Below are 19,365 nucleotides of genomic sequence, written 5' to 3'. Positions count from 1 at the left end.
TAAATGATGTCACATTGTCACATGGCTGTCAAGAAACAGAACGGAAAATGACCAAGGTGTGGGGGCTGCTAGTTCTGCGCACTTTCGCCTACACCTCAGAGTAATTAATGGTTATTTCCCTAGGAGAGTTCTCAAGGTTTTCAGTGTGTTTGTGTTGTTTCTCAGGGGCAGAGTGGAAGTGGGGAGTGGGAACCAGGACAGAGGAAGTGGACTCCAGAGCAATGTATGCAAAACACCTAGCCCAGAGCTTGGCACATAGGAGAGCCTTAGGCAATGCTAAGGTTCCCTCCCACACTTCCCCCTCTGCAGGGAAATGAAATGGAGAGAAGGTTGAGTGCTGGTAGCTCTGGAGTGGACACTGCTTACCTTGGAACAAAGTGAGTAGACTGGAGCCTCTCCTCTCCACCAGAGGGCAAAGCTCTCCTGGAAGGAGGACTTCTGATTTAGGCTCAGATTCCCTGCAGACTATTTGTAGGGCAAGTGAGAAGCTGGGCCAGAATGTGGGCGTAGAGACCTGGTGTGGGAAGAGGGGTTCCTGACACCTCGTTGTCCAAAAAGTGTGTGTGTGTGTGTGTGTGTGTGTGTGTGTGTGTGTGTGTGTCCTCGCGCGCGCGTAAGGAGATGGGCCTTTGTGTGCTCTTCGCTGACATTCTTGCTAGTTGCTTCTTTCACGTCATCTGAGCCGGCCTGGGCAGGGCAGAGTGTATGCACGGATTCCCGCTTTGACACAGGCCGACCTGTGCTCTGAGTTTCTCAGCACTGTTAGAAACTTGTGTTTCTAGGTCTGGAAACCAGTGTTATTCCTTTACCCAGTGGGGCAGCAGAGGTTTTCCCTGGAAGCGTCCCTGCCAGCCAGGGATTTCACATCATGACAGCGACACCTAGTGGCCACGTGTGGAAGTCCAGCCCGCCCCCCTCCCCTATTGGCTCGGGGAGAGAGGGGAGGAGGAGTTTAAGGAGGTTCCAGACACTGCCCTTTACACCCAGCTTCCAAGAGTCCTTGATCCCTAAGCTGCCAGTTCTGCATGACTCTGCCCTTAATCACATCCTGTCCTGGGTTGCCCTCTGTTTCATGTGTAATCATTTAAAATCATTTCGTCTATTCAATTAGACTAAGGTTTTGAGGCTAGGGCTATTAGAATCACATCTCTTTTGATTTGGATGGGAATTTAGAATTCTCTAATATGACACAAACATTTTTCAGACAGGGAAGGAAGATGCTGATGGGTGAGGGGAATTGCCCAGTCACTTAGATCAGGGCCCAGACCTCCCCAGGACTCCCAGTCTAGTGTTTTCCAAGGCACCATGCTATTTCTTTGTGTCATCCACTGTGCCTGCACACAATAAGTGCTTGGCACAAATAGGTGCTACACAGACACTGCCTGACTGATTGTTGCCCTCACCACCCTGCTTGCCACCAGAGTGAGTTTTCAGTTGTCACCTGGGCCATCTCCCAATTCTGTGCCTCTTGAAGAGTTCTGATCAATTAAAGTGGCTCTCACTCTCACCATAGTGGGCCACCATCTTCTCCATGTATAAGGCACATAGTGTGGGCTCAGGAGAAGAGGAAATGAAGAGGAGACATACAATTTAAAGCAGAGGTCCCAATGCCAGCATCCATTCAGTCCAAATTACTACTGTGGGCTTTGTAGGCTCCAGCTTAGTGCTTCTCAAACTTTGATGTGCATCTAAATCTCATGGGTATCTTGTTAAAACACATACTCTGATTCAGCAGGTCTTTGGTGGAACCTGAGATTCTGCATTTCTAACAAGCCCCTGGATGCTGCTAATGCTGTCCTTTGAAAAGCAAGGAACAAGGATGCACTGGACTGGCACCTGGTGCAGTGTGTCTGAGAGGGCCAGCAGCCCGCCCTGAGCCTCTCCCTCCACCTCAGCCTTGCTGCAGTCCCTGGGACCTCCACTCCAGGGAAAAAGGAAAGGGGCTGAAACAACAGTGAGCCCGCAGTGAGTCATTCCTTGTCCCTTTCCTCACCCTATCCTCCACACCTCCCGATGATCCTGCCTTCAGAGGGTCTGAAGAGGAAGGTAAAGTTGAACTTGACCAAAACATTGCACAGGAAAGGGGAGATAGACTTGCTGTTGACATACCTCACAGTTTTCCTGAGGAACAGCCCTGCTTGGTTGCATTTTATGTCCAGGGGCTGTCATATCTCTACATAGAGCTCTCTTTTTTAACAAAGTATATTTTAATTTATAGTTTAATTATGAGATATAGTTATAGATTATGTATATTTTCATTTTACTATTACATATTTACTATTAAACACATCAAAAAAGTTCATTAATGCTAAATTAAAGAAAGGAAGGAAATGGGAATTTACTGAGCTACTATATGACCAATACTGTGATGAGCATTTTCATGCATATTATCTCACTTAATCCTCACAATGCCCCTGCAAAATAGTGTTATTATTACCCTATTTAATAGATGAAAACTGAAGCTCAAGGAGGTTGGGTAAATTATCCAGGACCACTCAGCAGGGATAGGAGCCAAGATAAGTTTGACTGAAGTTTCTTTCCAACATTAATGATAATAAATACTAATATTTGTATTGTGTTTACTATAGACCAGACACTGCTCTAAAAACAATCATTAACTCATATAATCTTCACATCAACCTTATGAGGCAGGTACTATAATCATTCCCATTTTACAGATGAAGAAACCAAGACACAGACAGGTCAAATTATTGGCCCAAGGATATAAAGCTAATAAGTGATGGAGTTGGGATTTCAATCCAGGCAGCCTGGCTCCAGAGAAGTACTCTCAAACACCGCTCCATGTTGCCTATCAATTTCCTACCAATTTCTTAAATCTCTCAGTTGAATGGAAATCACCTCCCTCATTGTTAATGTCACCCTTATTCCATGTATACAGTACCACCTGGAAAACTCCCATTTACCACACTTGTAAATGTCTACATGTTTGTTTTCCAACTAGGACGGCCTAAGGCTTTGGAATATCTCTGTATTCAGTGAAGGCTGGGATGTTGGCGAGCCCTCTTCCTCACTGGCTGGAAGCTGAAGGAGTCTGAAAGAGTCTGGGGAGTCATGTGTTTCTCCACTGACTGTCACCCTATCCCACCTCATCCAGTTGGTCTAATACAGAGACAAAAAGATGAAGCTGGCTGGTAAACTGAGCAGGGCTGGCCTTGCAGGAGTCCACTTTACAGACACAGTGTATATTGGATGTACACACAGGACTCTTTCCATTGACTGGGAATGTTTTGTCACTCTATTATTTTTCAACTCATTTTCTATTTACCTATCATGCTCCTGAGTCTTGTTTTCTCACCTGAAGGAACCTATAGGGTAAAGGTAGCTTCATATTTCTGAATCCACAGAAGTTGCAACCCTATGTACCTATCTCAGCTTCCCCTCTAGCTGTGTGACTATGAGCAGGTTATTTGAGCTTTTTTGAACTTTAGTGTCCTCATCTATAAAGTGGGGATAATAAGAATCTGTTTCAAAGGGTTGCTGCATAGGAATAATGGTGAATTTAAAGTGCCTTACTTATCATAGGCCCATCAAGAATGGCTGTTTATTAATACATTTGTTAATATATACATTAATACATTTATTAATACATATATAAATACATTCCTTCTGAGTGAATTAACAAGCTGAATGAATATAAGGGAAGGTTGAGAAGGCTAGCCCGATTCCCCTCAAACCAGTAAGCAACTCCCTTAACTTCTTTAAAACTTTACATTTAGAAATTTATTATTTTGGATGAGAACTGGGTGAAAAAGAGAACACTAAAGATTGTATGAGAAGACTCCCAGACAAACTTCTTCAACATCATAGCTTTGCTGGGGGCTTGGCTAACTCAGCAGCTGGTGATAGGACAAGCTTCTCAAACCCTCTTTTGCCTCAATCTTGTCCCAGCTCTGAATTCAAGCCCAGGACTTTCCACTAGAGACTTCCAGAATGACAGGATGTTTTTCTTTTGGTGGGAGATGAAGAAGGAGGAGGGGAGCACATAATGCAACTGCTTTCTATGAGCAAGGTAACTTATTTTGTTGTTGCTTTTGGAGAAAAAAAATTTATTGAAGAAACTTAAAACTCAAGGTCCCGTGGTAATGTGCGTGTGCCTACTGGTAAGATTGAAAGCTTTTTTGGAAAGAAAAAACACAGTCTAAAAGCAGAAAATAGTCTTTCCTGTCTCTAAGAGGATAACAGAGTTTAAAGAAAGATGGTCTTTTTAAAAAAATTGGTCTGTTTTATGCTTGTTATGTTTAATGAATGGGGTATTCATAATGAATGAATGTCTTGAAAACCAATTTATTCTCCAAATCAAAATACATCTGGTTTACTGATTGTAATAGCCTTGCTTTTTTTTTAATGGGTTGTGTTTGACTTGTAAAAATAAAATAAAATATAATTAACATCACCCATATGCTCAATGCAATGAGCACATGACTTGCAAGTTTTAAAACTTCTGGGACTTGGTTTCTAATGTGATCACAAGGGGTCATAAAATTGAGCGAGAGAAACTAGTTTCTCAAGTTAGAGTGTCTGTTTACCAACTACTGTCATCTATGACACTTTGGAGTAAGACAATAATCATAGAGGAAGAAATGACTACTATTGACTCATTAATCCATGAACTTGCTACTAATTACAGGTGCCTCAGTTTCCCTACTTTATAAAATGAAGTCACTTGCCTGCCTCTCTGGAGTGTTTGGAAAGCACAGATAATAGACTAAATGTCTTGAAAATATAGACATTATAAATGCTAAATAGTAATAACAATAATAATAGGGAGTCTTTAATGATAGGGGTCCTTTAACAGCACTCATCAAGTATAATAACATTTGTAACTAGTAAGGACAAGACAGAGCGCTTCCCTGTCTTCTTAATCAGTAGCTTGTATCATGGGAAATTGGTGGGGGTTGGCACTCCGTTTCAGGTTGGATTTGGTGCCTCAGGAGGCAGAGCCCACTCAGTCAGGATGATCTCTCCAAGTAACACTTGGCTGCCTTTTAAGAAGGCACCTGCCTGCAATCGGGCGAGACCGACAGATGCCTCCTAGTTCAACTCCTATGCCCAGGGAACATGATTTTACATTTTCCATTCCTAGGGGGCTGGGGAAAGAAGGAAAAGTACTTGGAGGACCCAAGAAAGTTGCAGGCAGGTGGGTCTGGCCGCTGGGCCAGTGTGGCCACCATATCCTGCCACAAGATGGCGACAATCCAGCTGGAAACGCCTGTTCGGGCTGGCCCCGTAGGCTTCCAGGCGGGGAAGAACTTCCTCCCTCAGACACAAAGAAGGGATCTATGGAGCCGAGAAGGCGCCTTTGGGTGCTCGCAGAACGGAGGATTTAAAGTCTTTGTTGCGACAAAGTCTATCTGGAGAAGTAGGCGCCTTCCTTCTCACCCCGGTGGGCTTCAACTTCACGGGGCTGAAAAGCTTGAGGGAATTTTGTGCAAAAACACCCGAGAAATTGCAGGTTTGACCCCCCACCCCCTTCTGCCTAGAGGCTGTCCAGATGCTTCCCGGACCGGCGACATTCCCGGGATGCCGGCAGAGGGAGCGGGGGCTTCCTGGGGCGGGGTGTGTTCAGCTGGGTCGCGCCCCAGCCCTCTCCAACCCGGACCCTGCTGGGCCAGCGTCTGGGCTGGACGAACCTCGCCCTTCCCGCCCCTGGGGCCCCGGTGCCCTTGGGGATCGGGACCCCGGGCTCTAGCCCGTGACAGGGCTGCGCTCCTAGGCTCTGCATCTGGGTAGTCACTAAGGCGCTCGCTCCTCTGTCCCTGCACATTGTGCCTGGGAAAAGGTCTGCAGGCCTTCCGGGCTTGGGGGCGGGGGTTCTCTTTGTTTTCTTTTCTTTTGTTTCATTTTGAATGCAAGGAACCGCCACACCCGCGTTTGTCTCAGGCTGCAGTAGACTTGCTTTGAAACAGTAGCGCTATTAGGAAATACACAGATTCCCACCTCTAGGTCGCAGGGTGAGGTTACAAGTGTGGTGTCTGGGATCCTCCTGGCTGCAGAGCCTGGGCCCGGCCAGCCTGGCTTCCATCTACCAACCCTTAGCCTGACTGTAGCAACCCTGGGCAGATCCCTTTACCTCCAGCCCCTGTCTTGGCCAGTACTGGGGAACAGGGGAGGAAAGACCAGACCAAGGGAGTCACAGGCATCAGCTGGCCACTTATCTGCCCACCCTTCTGGGGTGTGGGGTGGGAATAATGGTAACAGTGAGCATTGATTGCGCATATGCCACACATTATTATCTCTATTTTATAGAGGAAAAAACAAAGGTTTAGAGATGTTGAATAATTGGCCCAAGGCACACAACTCTTATATAGTGGAGTTGGGATTTGAATCCAGATCTACATTTCTCCAAAGCACCAGGTTGCAGCACCTCCTTAGAGCCACAGCAGCACTGTAAGACAACTGGGTCAAGAATATAGATATACTTGGTGCTGTGATGGTGCTTACAGACTGGGGGAGGCAAACAAGGATATTTTGGACCCTTCTTGCCTTTGAATGTGTGCTGTAGAACTGGGCTAGTCTAGCCTGCCTTCTTTCTTTCCTTCCACATTGTTTTCTGAGGGTATATTATATACCAGGGGCTTTTCCAGACACTGAAACATCACAGGGAACAAGGCAGACCACTCTTAGAACGTGACCTTGGGCAAGTCGCTTAAGTGCTAGGTTTTAAGCTATTGTCTCTCACCCCATCCATCTTCTGTAGGTGGTTTTTAAATGCTGCATCTGGGAACTCCCTTTGCTGCTGTTCCCTGTTAACCTCTGCCAGTAGGGGCAGTAGGGGGAGGCTCAAGGCAGGAGGAGGAGGAAGGATACACTCTTTTCTGTTAGCTTGCTATCCCTATCAGCTTCACCCCAGCATCAGTGGCAGGTTCTGGCCTCCTGTTTCCTTCAGCAACCCTATGCAGTATCATCATGCCCCCTCAACTGTATCACTACCAGGAGGACAGCCACCCCTTCTCTGCAGTCTGAACCCAGGCTCTGAGGGCTCTTCCTCTGAGCTCCCAGGTTTTCATAATCCAACATCTTTCTTTTATTTCCCAGTCTTGGGGAGTTAGCTGCTTTCTCCAGTTAGTATCTGAGTTACCTCAATGTCCCCTATTTTCCAGTCTTCTAATACCTATAACCAGTGGTGCAGTGGTAAATATTTAATAACCAGCTTTCCAGGAAAACAAAAACAGAAAGAAACCCAATTTTTAATATGTGATTTTTTGGTAATATATATTATTCACATCAATGCATAGTTTTCAACTACCAACATGGCATCACTGAACTTTACAAGGTGGTAAAAGGAGTTTCAGTATACAAATGCTTGCAACCAATCATCTAAAACTCTGTTGTAAGACCAAGTTTGCCTTCTGTTTTCACTGGGCCCTGACTTATGTGACTTATAATGCATAAGTTTTTGAGAATTTTTTTAAACTATAAAATGGAACTACTACCATTCCTTCCAGCTAATTCACAGAGTTGTTGGGATGATATGACATAATAGAAATAAAACACTCTGAAAATTACTTTTAAGAATTTGGGACAATAACACAGTTCCTGGATATTTCTACTGGAAGGTGAATGATGAAAGTAGGCAAAATATTTCAATGACAGCTCACAGAGGTGTTCCTGGTGCGTTTAGGGTCCAGGTAACCTCAGACCAGGTGTGGAGCCTGGTGACTCAGAATGAGAGCAGTCATCATGGCAGCAACTGTTTGTGATGTCATACATAATGTGTGTGTAGATTCTTTGTTTTTCAAGGATTCTAGGACTGAATAGTGTGCAAATCAAGCCAGTATACAAAACCAAGCAGCAAGCAATTGATATCATCCAGCTAACAGCACATATGTGGGACAGTGCTGGACTCTTACACATGGCACTACTTGGCTGTACAAAGGAAATAAAACCTCTTTATTTTCCCGTAACTGTCTAATTTCCCCCTCAAATTCCCAACCCCTGAGTAGTGAGAGAAAGAAACAGTCATCAAATTTGCAAATCACTGGTATCTCTATTTGTGCCATTTAAATAATCTCTTTTCAATGACTCAGTTTGCATAAACGTTCAGTTCTCTCCATTTCCTCTCCCACTCCTTTTTTAGGATGACATTTAGGGTCTGTGGGAGCTTATATGACCTCAGGGCACCAGGAGAGAAGACTCAGGTCCACTCGTCTCCTGTTTCCTAGCCTGGCCCCTGGACTGGCTTCATGTAGTCTTTCGCTGGCACCCTGACCGGGAGTCTGACTTCTCAGACACACCCTGCTAATTAAAAGTAGCACTGTGTGCTGAGGCTTCTTCATCCTGACTCCACGTTGGCTATTCTGTCAGGTCTAAGCCCCTTTGTGGCACCTTACTGAGGCACTTGGGAACTCTTAGCTACTCTATATGTTACACATAGGCTGCAGGGAACTGCTCTCCTGCCTTCTCTGAGACCAACCATCTCTCCCCTCAGGCTGGATGTGGAGAAGCTAAAAGGCTGGGTTCCTAGAGGCCACAGGATATGCCCAGGAAATGGAGTCACCAAGTCCAATTAACTTGGGTTCCCTAGTGCCCAGCTGGATGTGTCTATAGTCTCCTCACTTTGAGGTCCAGATAGGGAGGAGGGAGGGCATCTCACAGTCTCTGTCCCCCTTCGGATCTATTGTCCCCCCGCTCCCACACTTCTGCCTCTTCAGAATGAGCAATACACACCATAGCCTCCTATCCTGGGGGGCACCAAGCCTCATGGCTAAGTGACTGAAGGGGTATCTTCTCTCCACCACGGAAGAAATTCTGCTCTGGGTTGCTACGGGAGCCTCAGCTACACTAGGAACTACAGGTTACCGAGGATGAAATCACATTGTTTTAGCATTCTCAAAATATTGTCCCCATTATAAATGTATACTTCAAAACAACAGTCAACAAAAGTAGAATACCGTAATCATTCTGACCAATATTCTACCCATAATAAAGTGCATTTTTATAGTTAAAAAAAGATCTTTGGTTCCTCTGCTTACCAAAGTCATGTGTGCTTACTGTAAAACAAACGAAACAATCTAAAATATATTTCTAAGTGTTCAAATGAAGGGAGGAGAGCTCCTAAATTATGGTTTGACCAAGGGCTACTGCTCAACAAACAGCATAGCTTACAGTAAGATTTCTCCTTTAGAAGGCACTGTGGTCTGTTCAGGGGCTCACAAGGCATTGTCCCTTCTAAGCCTCTCTTTCCTTTTGAGAGTCAGGGTCTAACAAGGGTATTTTCCCTTGAGTTTGGGGATTAAGAGGTAGAAAAGAAGAATGTGGCTCTGGGACCAAGCTGGAAGATAGGATGTGTATGAGGAGCACGGATGCAAAATGCAGTATAAAATGTGTGTTTTTGGAACCAACTTGGATTGGATTTCCACAGAGCCTCTGTCATAGCTTCTTTTATGAGCACAGATGCATTCTGGCTTAATTGGGTATGTTCCACAGTGTCTGATGACGTTTATAGAATGGGGAGAGAATACACGCACTGTGGAGTCCTTTCTCAGTGACAGCATTCTAGAAGTGCAATGGGCTGCTGGGCCTCCATCTAATATAGGTACTTTTATGAGCGCCACGTGCTTGAACTTCCATTCTCCCATGTGATTGTCCAAATGGCCTCATGCAGTAGATAATTAACAAATGAGGGAACGAAGAAGGCCCTTCACAGGTGAAGTGACCGCCCAAGATCTCACAGAAGGTAAAAGGTAGAACTGAGACCACGCCTATGTGGACAGCACTGCCCACCATCAAGCCACCAGCCACTGCAGCCACCCCCAGTTGTGTGCGCTGAGGGGAATTCAGGATGGGGAAAAACAGGATACTGGTCCTGGATAGTTAAGATGCACATCAAAGGAATAATTTCAATGAGCCCAGACTCTTGCATCTTCCCAAATATAGAAAAGCACTGAAATTGTTAACTTGAGATGTCTGTTTTCTGTGACTAGTGGTAATTTTTTGATGTCAAATTCAACTACATGTTTTTTGTCCCTCCCCTTCCCCCTCCCCCAGAAAAACTCCTACAGATCGTAGCTCCCTCCTTACCTTTTTGGAACAGTTCCTCAGAGTTATCTTAGAGACTGTCTCCCAGGTTATAGTCCTCAGTAAAGTCCCAGAATAAAACATAACTCAACTTTTAGGGTTTTTGTTTGTCTGTTTGTTTGTTTATTTCAGTTGACACCTAGGACTTCCAATTCTCAGTCTAATCTTTTCTCTGTACCAGGTTGCCCCCATAAGGCAAATAAGGAAAAGTCAACTAACTTCTCTTCAGTCCTTTTCCAAGCCTGGGTATTCCAGAGCAGTGCTGAGGTTTACCAGCCTTTGTGCTGCTCTGCCCCAAGGCCAGTGAATCAGTGTAGAAATCACAGTGCCCCAATAACCCATCTGGCCTTCTTGTGTTGTTTCCCCATCCTCCTTTCCCCACTTTACATATGACACAGCTGAGATCCAGAGAGGCAAAGTGTTAATCATAGAGGAACTTGTACAGGAGAACAAAAGAGGCTGCTCAGTTTGGTGGTGGTGGAGGGGGTGGGATAGGGTGGGGCAGTGGCAGTGGTTTGGTCAGTAGGATTAGTACAGGGGTGGGGATGAGTGGAGATAAGGAACAGAACAGCCAGTGACTGAAGACAGGATTCCTGGGCTGTTGGTGTTCAAGGGACAACTTGGAGGTCAAAACCCAGGCAGCTCTCAGTGAAAATTAAGTCAGTAACTTTGCAGGACCCCATCCTAGTCTGCCTTCACTATCTCCTTTCCCCTACTGAGCTCAGGGGTTTATTTCCTCCAAGGAAATTTGCATTATATGTAAGATTTGTAATAAAGATCTTGATAAGCTTTTAATAGCCAAAAAAGCAAATTAGTAACTACCAGATAACTTTTTTGATTTCTCTTCAAATCATACTACCACCTCAAAATCTTTGAGGGGGAAATAGGAGGGTATATATAAAAACATTAAAAATATCTAGTAGTAGTACACTCACTCATCCTTGGGGCCAATTATGAAGTTAGTAAGAGAGAAGAGTGGGTTGTTCACAACTGAATGAGATCCCTCTTTTTGTTCTGTTTTATTCTGTTCTGGGCTAGCAGGACCAGCATCACCTGGGTGCTGGTTAAAAATGCAAATTCTTGGGCCCCACCGAAAAGCTGCTGAATCAGACGTTATGGGGATGGAGCCCAGCCATCTGTGGTTCAACAAGCCCTCCAGGTGACTCTGATGCTCCCTAATGTGGTTCTCAGTCTGGGCTGTAGACAGGTTTCCCCTGGTTTGATGAAATAGTGTTCCTATAAAACCTTTCAAAGCCAAAATGGTGTGAATCAAAGCGGTAATTCTTAGGACACATCTTGCTCACAAATGCACAAAGGAAATCAAGATAAAGCACAGATACTCACAGGCATGGTTCAAAGCTCTGGCGGCTTGATGCTGAGATGCTGAGTTTGTTTCCGGGGGGAGGAGCTTGGTGGGGCCACTCTCGCTGCCCAGGTTTCCCTCCTCCTTTTTAACTGCTCCCTGCAAAACAAATGCAAATGCTTTTTTTAATCATTTTCTGTAAAAGTGAAAATCCTCCCTGGATGTTTTTGTTGCTGTTAGCCAAAACAGGTATTAATATAAGTCTTTTGCAAAAGCAAAGTGGTGCAAAGGAAACTTGAAAATCAGGGGATACCTGTACTACGATGACTTGGCGATATTTAAAAATCTTCATGTCCAGTCCGTACCCAAGAATATCCAAATTAGAAATTCCAACAGGTTGAGCCAAGATGGCGGAGTAGGGAGACTCACAGCTCGCCCTTTCTTACAAATACACCAAGAATTACACCTACAAACCCATTAAATCGCACAGAACACCTACTGAACTCGGCAGAGTGTCTCTCACTTTGAAGTACAGAAGGATTCTCCCAAAACCCAGTAAGAGAAAAAAAAAGAAAAAAGAAAAAATCGGTGCAGAACCAGTTGTGCAGGGAGGGAGCGGCATAGGAAGAAAGGCACCTTCATGCTGGGATGTGCCCCTCCAGCCGGGAGGTCAGCAGGGACAGAAGGAGAGCTTCCAAGGCCCACAGGAGAAAGTGGCAACCACTTGGCAGGCAGAACTAAGATAAACTGGCATGGAGAATCCCTGTGATTCCCAGCCCTAGATGCAAGCCAGCAGGGACAAGCTGGGACTGGCTGCTGGAGATCCGTGAGGAGCTCAGGCAGAGGGCTGGGGCCCACTGCACAGAGGCAGCGTCAGGAAACTGGAGGGCAGTGTGAGCTCTGGCTGGGAGGGTGTGCGGAACAGAACAGCCTGGGACCCCCCTAAAATGCATGACTGTTGGTGTGGGAGGGGGAGGGGTGCAACGCAGCCACACCTTTGCCGCTTTCTCTGTTTGGCTCCACTGTTGGTGTGTTCTCCCAAGAAGAGAGGTGGGACTTGGTCATAGACATCACTGCTGCGCAAGGTGGCCCTGCAACTTCACAGGTGGGACTGATTTGTTTACAGCCCCTGGCAGAGAGGGAGGATTTGCTTTCTCTGGACTCTTTGTGGACCCACGCCTCTGGGACAAGTAGGCAGTGTGAGGAATTCTGACGCAGGGCAGGGGCGAGTATGAGTATTTACAACAGGAAGATATACAAGTAGATAGCAAGCACATGATAAAATGTTCAACATCACTAATTACTAAGGAAATGCAAACGAAAACCATAATGAGATATCACCTCATACCCATTAGAATGGTTACCATTTAAAAAACAGAAAATAACACGTGTTGGTGAGGATGTGGAGAAGTTGGAACCTTTGTGTACTATTGGTGAGAATGTAAAATAGTGCAACTGCTATGGAAAGCAGTTTGGAAGTTCCTCAAGAAATTAAAAATAAAATTACCATATGATCCAACAGTTACATTTCTAGGCATATACCCTCCTCCTAAGGAGGGTCTCAAGGAGATATTTGTACACCTATGTTCATCACAGCATTATTCATAATACCAAAAATGTGGAAGCAACTCAAGTGTCCGCTGATAGATGAATGTATGAACAAATGTTGTGTATAAATGCAGTGGAGTATTATTTGGTATTCAGTATTATCAAAGAGGAAGGAAATTCTGACACATGCTACAACATGGCTAAACCTTGAGGACATTATACTCAGTAAAATTAAGTCAGTCACAGACAGACAAATAATACAGTATTCTACTTACATGAGGTACTTAGAGTAGCCAAATTCATAGAGACAGAAAGTAGAATGGTGGTTCAGGGGCTAGAAGGAGGGGTGAATGAGTTGTTTAACGTACAGAGTTTCAGTTTTGCAAGATGAAAAGAGTTCTGGAGGTTGGTTGCACATAATCATAAATGTACTTAATGCTACTGAACTTTACACTAAAATATGGTTAAATAAGTAAATTCTGTGTTTGTGTATTTTAACACAGTTTTTAAAATTTAGCAGCAATGGTCAAGATGATGGATATGCTAGGGACCATAAGCCTCCGGGCTTTGTTTAAGAAATAAAAAAAAAAAAAAAACTGCAATCAGGCTGACAGAAACATAATTCATTAACCATGCCACTTGTTATTTAAGTTTTCTACACTCAGACCATTTTTGCTGGCTTCTGGATTTGCCTAGGTTGACAATAATATCACATTGTGAACATTAAAGGAAGAAGCCTTTAGGAAGAGTTAAAACACAGAAGTTGACCTGTGCCATCTAACAAGAAAGGACTTGCACAATGTGGTGGAAGGTGCCACAGTCCCAGAGAAAAAAATGCCCTCTAAAATCTATAGTTAGGAAGTATATTCATGATAACAGAAAGTAGCAAGGCTCTCCACCTTGGGAAGGGACAAGGAAATGGCCAGCTCCAGGATACTTCCCCAGGACTCACCTATTCCTCTCTATTATTTTCAGACAACTTATGAATAAGCCATAATACTCAGTTGAGTATCATGTAAAAATAACCATCACCACCACCACCACCACCAACAAAAAATATCTCTAAACTTAAGAACCAGAGGGGAAAATAATGGAAGTAGAAGAAATGGCTGTAAAACACTGTGGCTTGTTTTTCTTCCCCATAAAGAAACAAATGTTGTATATCCAAATGAACTTTGTACTTTTTCAAAGAAGTCAATCTAACCTTCTTGGAAACATTTGGCACTCATTCCAAAGATTTTGCTCTTGTGTCCATATTTTGGGGAATTCATATACTGGCATTTGCTTTTGACTACTTGCAATGGTGGCAAACCCTTGGGGGTCAAGCTTGAGTTTTCTAACTGTGCTGGTATTGTGTGGCAGCTAAACATTTCCCAAAACACCCTTCCATGTACCCTGCTGGCTTACGGTTAGTCATGAGAGAATTTGCAGGTTGGTGTAGGGGAACAGGTGTCACTAGTTTGCACACACTGTTGTTGATCAGGGGGCTCCCTTTGTGGGCCTGGTGCAGTAGCAGGGCTCAAAGGAGCTGCCACTTCATTGCCTGCTCAAGCTTCTCTGACTCCAGGTCAGATGCCAGACTCAGGGGCAGCTCTGGGGCAAAGCTTCTGTGGGTCATGTGCATCATCAGTGATGGCAGCAATGAAAGACCTACATGGAGTCCGGTTTGTCTCACTCTCTGACACTTCATGTCAGATTTTATTCCCAACTGTTGGCCCTGCTGATTTAAAGAGACCTCAAACCCATTCCAGAAGCAGAGACAACATGCATCTTCACCAGCTCCTACAACTGTGTGAAGTCTAATCCATAAAATAAACCCGTTCTTCTATATCACTCATAGTGCCTCTGCTTTTCTGATAGAATATTACTGTTGCAGTTACATATAAAGGTCATTTGGAGTCAAGTCTGAAAAATAAGGTAGCTGAACAGGCTAAGTAAATACTACTTGGGGCCCAAAATTCAGGGTCACAATAAAGAACAAATCTATTTCTTAGATAGTACATAAAAACCCAAAGAGGAGTCCCAAAATTATTTCAAATGAGGATTATTTGTAGGATAATACTTATTTGAATACACTTTGCAATGTTTAATCTCTTTTATTTGCTTATAGTCATTCTCCCCTATATCCTGGTTGTCAGAGGATGATGTGACACAGTAAATGGCAGGCGGTCAAACAGAGAATGCCGTCAAGTAATTGTGTTCTATTATCTCAGAATGTTGTAGAATCCGAGGGAGGAAAGGAGAGTCTAGAGAGCCAGGGAAAGCTTCAGAGAGCAGGTGAGATGTGATTGAAACAAGGAATGGAATTTCAGACAAGAGATCAGCATAAGCCAAAGTACACAGGTGATGTGAAGCAGGGAGACAGAGCAACCAACCATCTTGAGGGAATGTGAATTCGGGGAGTAAAATTTGTCAGTCTCCCTCTCACTGACAGAACCAAAATCAAACTTTTCCCTGAAATATGATCTCCTCTATATCTGCTACTCTTCAGTCTCATTTCCCCTCCCCTATTCCTACAACTGCCTTCTATATTAAAAAACTTGAAGTGTTCCAACATTCACTTGTTCATTCAACAAACATAAATCCTAACTACGGTCCAGGAACTGGGCCAGAAGGTAAGGATACGGGTCCTGCCTTCATAAAGCTTTTTAATCTAAATGCAGGAGGCAGATAAGTAAACAGGCAATTATAATGCAGCACAATAGTGTGATGGGGCAAACAAGGGGTGAGAGTCTAGGAAGACTTCCAAAGAAGAGACTAAAGCTGAGACCTGAATGATAAGTTAGAGTTAATCATATTAAGAAGTGGGTAGGAAGGTCATAAGAAGAAGAATGTCTGGACAATGGAAGACTGAAACAGCGTGTACTTTGAAGGAACTGAAAGTAATTTCCTGTGATTGGAGGCAGAGAAGGAAGAGAGCTGAGGTCACAGAGCGAGCAGGGGACAGATCACACAGGGCCTTGTAAGTGGTGTTAAAGAGTCTGTGCTTTAACTCTAGGAAAATGGGAACATGGGAAGCAAGGAATTGTGCTTCCAATTTTTGTTTTGGAGAGATCATTCTGGCTGTAAAGCAGAGCATGGGTTGGGGTTGGTGGGGAGAATGAGGGCAACACTGGAAGTAGATGACCAAGCTGGGGAGAGTGTGACCTAAACTAGCCTAGAGGCAGTGGCAGTGACGGTGGAGGATCCCAGGTCATACCCAGAAGATTTGGAATCAGCAGGCCAGGGGTGGAGTCCAAGCTCACAATTTGTGGGACCTAGTACAAAATGAAAATACAGGGTCCCTGGTTTAAAAGGCAGGAAACATGCTTTTTTTCTTTCTTCTGTGGTCTGTCTCTCCATCTGTCATTGTGTTTTTTTAGTTGCTACTTAATGTTTCACTGCCTCAGGCATAGGGATACTTGTTGGGCTGGTGCAGATCTCATAACTGGGCCCTGCATCTGAAAAAGGGCTCAATATTGTTAGTCACCAGGAAAATGCAAATTAAGGCCACAATGAGATACAACTACTTACCCACCAGAATGGCTAAAACTGAATAGACTAACCACACCAAGTGTTGCCAAAGATGTATTTGGAGTGTAAATAGGCTCAATCATTTTGGGAACACTGACAGTAACTACTAAAATTAAAACTACCTGTGACTCAGCAATTCCATTCTATATAACTGCACATGCTCATCAACAGAGATGTATAAGAATATTCACAGATCTTCATTGATAATATCCCCAAACCTGAAACCCTCAAATATTCATCAATAAGATAATGGTTAATAACATATACATGGATATATATACATACATATATATATATATATAAAATATATGGAGATATAATAAGATAATGGACAATATATATATGGATATATATGTGGATAAATATAATGTGGAATATTTATATAGTAGAGTACTACACAGCTACAAATAAATGAACCATTCATATAACATCATTTATGAGTGATACTCAGAGACATTATGTTGAGCAAAAGAAACCAGATAAATAAAAGTTCATACTGTATGATTTCATTTATATGAAGTTCAAGAGCAAGCAAAACTAATTGATGATGATAGAAATCAGAATAATATGTACTTTTGGAGGGGTATAGACTGGAAATGGGCCTAAAGAAAGCTTCTGCAGTGTTGGAAATGTTCTATATCTTGGTCTGGTAAGTGGTTATGGGTATATACACATAAGTAAAATTCCTTCAAGCTGAAACATTTAAGATTTGTGTACTTTACTGTGTGTAAACTATACCTAAAAAAAATAAATAAAAGTAGATACTCCACTGCTCAATATAGCTGGAAATGCTACAACTTTGAAGGAAAATAATTCAAAGGAATATTCCAGTGTAGGCTGAATTAGATGTTCTCTTTATTGCTAAATCACAGTGGTTATTGATGATGAGGGCATCATATGATGATATCAAGGTTCTATGGTCTCATGACGTTGGTTAACATGAAACTGCTTGAACTCACTTGCTGTATGACATCCTGAATCCCATCTCCTCCCTCCAGCAGAAGATGGGGTGGGGAAAGGGTCTTTCTCAGACACCAAAAGGTTCCCTGGAAGCAGATATAATACTCTCCCACAGTTTCCCTTCTTCCCAGACTTGAATGTGGAAGCGTGTCTAAAGAGGCACGGGATTTAAGGATCTTGAATGTGAGCACGTTAGAGTCTGAGGTCTGGGAGCAATTTTCATGAGAAGCAAGTGCCTCTTTTTCCTATGGCCTGGAGATGACCAGTTCATCTTTGATCTAAAAACTCTAAATCCTACACCTTTAGGGAAAAGTAGAGAATGGGGAAAATTATGGGGACCCTTCATGAAATGTATGTATTCCATGCAGGGTATTTCAGGCAAGGATAAGGCTGCTTACTGGCTGGTAAGATTTCTTAAGGATCCATGGTGTGCTCTATGGGCTGGCAGGCTCAGAAACTTGGCCCTGTCTTCCTCCCTGGACTGCACTTTTCCTCTGAATTTTTCAGATCGAGTGAAATAACAAATTGTCACCAGGCTTAGTCTGCTAACTCCTTTTAGGAGTGGAGAGTTGGTTCCAGCCAGTCATGAAGTCTGGGTAGAGAATATGAATGTTTCCTTTGAGAATCAGTATTAGCTTTAGGTTTGCTTCCAGCATGTGTTTTGGGTTTTTTCCCAGAGGTTCCAGTTTCAGTGAGGAATCACATGTCTCAGAGGTGAAAATAAAAAAAACATTTGAGTTCTTAAAAATCACAGTGGCTTGGAAACTATGTAGTTAGCTTTTCTGCTATAAACATATATATTTTTTTAATTTCAAGTGTTTTTGTTTTTTCTTTCATTAAAAAAATATGTGGTTTTATATACATATACACACTGAGGGGCGGAGGGGGGAGGTGTTCAGAACAAGATGTTTCTCATTCCATTTGTCTCAAGCAATAACTCAAGAGGCTCTGGAGAAAATAAACCATACATAAATAGTAGAAAACAGACTGCATCTTGTTGCTATGGTAACGCCCTACTTATATCACATTAAGCTGATTCATGTCTTTTCTCACCTCACTGTTAATAAATTATAGTGGCTGATGAGAATTAAGCTGGCTGGAAGAGTTGGCATGGGCCAGTTGGATATTAATTTGTCATCCAATCCTGGCTATCCCTTATTCTCTCGTGTTTGTTTGTTTTTTAAGAAGAAAACTACCTTTTATCTACCAATATACTTTTAAAAATTATTTTTATTATCTTTTTTTTTCTAAAAAGTATGTAAATGGGAGTCTCAGGTTTAGGTAATGGTTGCTTCCTAGCTGTTTACAAAGTCATAAGGCTTATGACTCTTGTGAAAGGAGAAAATGTACATGAGCAACAGAGCTGGGAAAGTTCCCTTGTTTCTTTTCCTGCCCCTTAATCCTCTTCACTTCTGTGTGCTTCCAGGGTTTAAACAATACTCTACTCTTTTCAGCTGCCTAACTCATACACATCTCCATGTCCATATATACTCCAAAAGTAACAAAGTTACAGACAAAAAACTGGGTTGATATTTAGACAACAAACTAGGGAAAATACTGGCAACACACATAACAGGTAATGGACTAATTTCACCAATATGCCAAAAAATAAATTAGCAAACCAAACAACCTCTTTTAAATTAAACAGAAAGCCGAACCAATGCACAAACCACCAGAAAATATCAGAGGATATGAAAATCAGTTCATTGTAAAAGAGAAACCAATAGCCAATAAATATCTGAAAAAATATCTGCTCAATTTTATTCAATATTAGAGAAATGAAAATAACAAAGAGATGCTAATTTTCCTCCATTTTAGATGAGGGAATATTGAAAAGCTCCATGTTTTGACAATGGATATGATGGAGAAGAACATACCTTTCAGACCCTATTTATAGTAGTATAATTTGGCAAAACTTTCATGGAAGTAAATGTAGATGTAATTATCACAATTTTAAATGCATGTACTCTTTGACCCAGAGGTCCACTTCAAAGAATTTATTT

General features: G+C 43.0%; 1 long non-coding RNA gene across 2 annotated transcripts in view; it reads right to left on the bottom strand.

The window, feature by feature from the left end:
• Positions 1-19,365, bottom strand: part of LOC140685874 (uncharacterized) — a 148,806-nt gene that overhangs the window by 9,349 nt on the left and 120,092 nt on the right. For both annotated transcript variants that reach the window (XR_012059315.1, XR_012059314.1), the window contains exon 4: positions 11,383-11,500. This is a non-coding gene — a long non-coding RNA (uncharacterized lncRNA). The remainder of the gene's footprint in view (positions 1-11,382; positions 11,501-19,365) is intronic.

The sequence above is a fragment of the Vicugna pacos genome, chromosome 15, assembly GCF_048564905.1.
Source record: "Vicugna pacos chromosome 15, VicPac4, whole genome shotgun sequence".
NCBI classification, from domain to species: domain Eukaryota; kingdom Metazoa; phylum Chordata; class Mammalia; order Artiodactyla; family Camelidae; genus Vicugna; species Vicugna pacos.
Note: the sequence above shows the minus strand (reverse complement) of the source record. Positions and strands in the feature narration are given on the sequence as shown.